Genomic DNA, 4,165 nt, shown 5'->3' on the forward strand with positions numbered 1-4,165 from the left:
GCACCCTGAGGCCAGAGGAGCAGTTCACAACATCAGGGCAAGCAGAAGAAGCAGCAGAGGGGGTAGTGTGACGCCACCATTCAGTGTGGAAGGGATGCCTCAGTTTTCCACAGCCCAAGAGAGTATTTTCAAAGGTAACTGGATTTAAAGCTCCTTAAAGGTCACCCCAGCAGAAAATGGTACAGGGTAACTGCAGAAGCTTGGTGTGGAAGATGGCAAGACATCAGCTGGAGTGTGCATCATTCCGACTAATGTCAGGGAGCTTCACATTGCATAGTCCTGGGGGTGCATCCCAATAACACACACACCCAGTGCTCCAGAGACTGAGGGTGGGGAAGCCTTCAATCACAGACAGGCAGTCTTAGCCAGTGGAAACCTAAGACAGAAAGAGCAGCAGCTAGGAAAGGGTGTTTCTGTCTCTTCCCCTTCCCCTCCCTTCCACCTCCCTTTCAGTGGTGGGAGGAGAACAGACCCAGACACACAACTCCCACTCCCTACTAAGAGTTCCCTGACCTTGACTCAGGTCTGTGTTGAGGATTACAAATTGGAGGATATTGGGGAGAATAGAAGTTCTAATTGCAAGAGAGATTGAAACTTTGATTTAGACTCAATGAAACTTGCCATTATAATTGAAAATGACATTTTCCTTGGGGATCCATTTTGCTCTCAAGATCTCATTCTTGATGATGGAGGGAGAAAACTTAGATTTGCCAATGAAAAATAATGCAGGCTTTATTTTCATTCATTTCACTTCACAATGTCCAGACCCTTTGATGTCTTGCAAATGAAGAAGGAAGATATCCTTGAATTCCTTGCAGCAGGAACCTACTTAGGTGGCACCAACTCTGACTTCCAAATGGAAAGTACGTCTACAAAAGTTAAAGTGATGGCATCTACATCATAAATCTGAAGGGGACCTGGAAGAAGCTTCCACTGATGGCTTGTGCCATTGTTGCCATTGAAAACCCAGTTGGTGTCAGTGTCACGGCCTCCAGGAACACCGGCCAGTGGGCTGTCCTGAATTTTGCTGGTGCCACTGTAGCCACTCCTACTGCTGGGTACTTCACTCCCACAACTTTCAATAACCAGATCCAGGCAGACTTCCAAGAACCACATCTTCTGGTGGTTACTGAGCCCAGGGCTAACCACCAGCCTCCCATGGAGGCATCTTATGTTAACCTGCCAACCACTGCTCTGTGTATCACAGACTCTCCTCCATGCTATGTGCACATCGCCATCCTGTGCAACAACAAGGGAGCTCAGTGGGGCTCGTGTGGTACATGATGGTGCGGGAAGTTCTGTGCACCTGTGCCACCATCCCTCATGCACACCCATGGGAGATCATGCCTGATCTATTTCTACAGAGATTCTAAAGAGATAGAAAAGAAAGAGCAGACCACTGCTGAAAAGGCCATGACCAAGGAGGAATTTCAGGGTGAGTGGACATCTCTAGCCCAAGCAAACTGCTTGAGTTTACTGCTATCGAGCTCAGGTTGCTGACTGGCCTGAAGGCACGCAGGTGGCCTCTGTGCCCATCCGGCAGTTCCATACTGCAGACCAGAGCCCCTCGTCTGCCACTGAAGACTGGTCTGCAGCTCCCATTGCTCAGACCATTGAATGGGTAAGAACAACACTAAGTGGTGTTAAGTTGTTCTTCTACAGGTTCTTAAACTGAATGTGGAAAATGAGCTTAATAGAAAATAAAGTTTCTTAAAAAAATAAAAGAAAGAGAGAAGAGAAGAGAAGAGAAGAGAAGAGAAGAGAAGAGAAGAGAAGAGAAAGGTGATATAGTCTCTAGGTTTAAAACTGTCCCAGGTAAATGTTCAGCGGATTCTGTTAGTAGGACTATCACGACTGTATCTCCTTCTCAAGCTGTTTCCTCTTCCCCTCCTTATTTCTGTAATGGTGTCTGAGCTTAGGCAGGACCTTACATATCCTCTTCAGAGTGGGAGGAGAAGTCTCTGATCCATGTACTGCGTCCTCATTTTACAGATGAGAAAATAGAGGTTCAGTAGCCTGTAAGGGTACATAGCAGCTAGTGAGGGGCAGAACTACCTCTGTGGTTGGGCAGAGGTTGATATACATAAATGCAAAATCACCAGGTAAATGGATTAGGCAATTGACATGTCAGAAGAATGAGGAGCACACTGGCTGGGTTGGGTGGCTGAGGTGCCAGATCTTGATATGTTTGTCAGGACACTCTCAGACTCATATAAAACACACCAGCCTGACACAATTGAATCACGTCTATATTTCTGAAAGATGAACATGGTCCAATAAAGGACAAAGGATTTCACATGGTTCAAAGTATGTATTGCACTATTTGTTCCATTCACTTATTTCTCATTCATTTATTACATCTCTATTTTGTGGGTCTTACTAATAAGGTATCGTTCTAGGCATTAGGGATACAGAACATAAATAAGATAGCCTCTGCACTTACAGAGCTTTTTTTCTAAAGAGGAAGGGAAAGAATAAAAACTAATTATACTATTCATGCCTTATTATAATTTTTGATAAGTGATATGATAAAGAAATTTAGTGTCCCATGAGACCATAAAACAAGGACATGACCTATTTGGTGGATCAGAGAATCTTCTCTTGAGAGAATGGCATTTGAGCTAAGCTATAAAAGATAAATAGAAGCTAGCCAAGGGGAAGGGAAGAGTTATAAGAACGTTCCAGACCACATGTGTGCTATTCCTATTGAGACACAGCATGGCTCAGCCACAGACCTGAAAAAGAGCTGGGATGACTGGACAGTGGTGAGGTCAGTTCTACAAGATTTTAGATTAAGTAGCTGTTGGATTCAGTCCATGGTCCAGGAAGCAGTGTATGGGGGAATACCCATGATCTTACTGGGAGTTTGCTGGGAGAATCTAGGAATTGGAAGAGGGATCATTTTGGCATGCCGTCCATATGATGTAACAGAAAATCCATCTAATAGTACTTAAAACTGAAGTTAGCAAACTTTTTCTGTAGATGGTCGGATAGTAAACATTTTAAGGCTTTGCAGGCCATGCTGTCTCTATTGCAATTATTCAGCACTGCAGGAGTAGCACGAAAGTGGCCACAGACAATATATGAACAAAGGAGCTTGGCTGTGTTCCAATAAAACTTTATTTATTGGCCCACAGGTTGGAGTTTGTTGATCTCTGGGATATAATAGGATACTTACGGGTCACTTAGCAAGAAGTCACTAGCAAGTGACCAACAGTGGTGGTTGCAGGATTGATTCAGCAACCTTATAGGGTAAGGAAGCTGGAGAATCAGCCCTGGGATTCCTTTATGGTCACGTGAGCAAATAGAACAGAAACACCAGGTTACTGTTTTTAAAAACTTTTTTTTTTTTACATTTGTTTATTTTTGAGAGACAGAGCACAAGTGGGGGAAGGGAAGAGAGACAATGGAACACAGAATCTGAAGCAGGCTCCAGGCTCTGAGCTGTCAGCACAGAGCTGGTCGCAGGGTTCAAACTCACAAACCATGAGATCATGACCTGAGCTGAAGTTGGTCGCTTAATCACCCAGGCACCCCCAATTTACTATTATTTAAAATACAAGTTTATTAAATTAAGAGTCAAGGAGACATGTATCAGTGAAGAAATTCACTGAGAAAGTTTCTTGAGGGGGAAAAGTCAGGGGTTTTAAGTGCTAAATCTGAAGAAGTGATTCGTGGTAGCTAGGTTACCTAAGGACTGAAAACTAGTATTCTGGATAGGGCAGAGTAAATCCGTTAGTTTGTCCAGGATTTGTCAAAACCAGTCTCAATGTTCATCAGCCAGCAAAAGGTCTTCAGTTCGGTCCAGTGGGAATTTGATTCCTGGGGTCTTTCAAAGTTCATTGTCCTTCATCAAGTTCCACTGCTTAGAACTAGTGTGATGAAACACAACACAAAGCTTTGATCTCTCCAGGCAAGTGCTGACGTGAGTGATAATTTTACCTCATACATATCCAAGATGGCTACTGAAATTCCAGTCACCACTTGTTTAAAGGACAGTGTCCCATCAGAAGGCATAGCCAGAATAGCTTTTGCTCACAGCATTCCCCCTCGTATCAGGGAAGAACTCTTTCCCAGAAGTTTCCCATCCACTACAGCAGTCATACCCTTATTTCCCATCGGCTAAAACTAAGTCACGTGTCTACTAATACACCTTTCACTGGCA

At 43.9% G+C, this 4,165-nt stretch overlaps 1 pseudogene; it reads left to right on the forward strand.

Annotated features, from left to right (window-relative positions):
• Nucleotides 1-757: 757 nt before the first annotated feature.
• LOC124514346 (40S ribosomal protein SA-like) lies at nt 758-1,675 on the forward strand (annotated as a pseudogene).
• The last annotated feature ends 2,490 nt before the right edge of the window (nt 1,676-4,165 follow it).

The sequence above is a fragment of the Lynx rufus genome, unplaced genomic scaffold, assembly GCF_022079265.1.
Source record: "Lynx rufus isolate CCGP_SWC_20201006 ecotype Redwood Valley unplaced genomic scaffold, mLynRuf1.p SCAF_2, whole genome shotgun sequence".
Taxonomy (NCBI): Eukaryota; Metazoa; Chordata; class Mammalia; order Carnivora; family Felidae; genus Lynx; species Lynx rufus.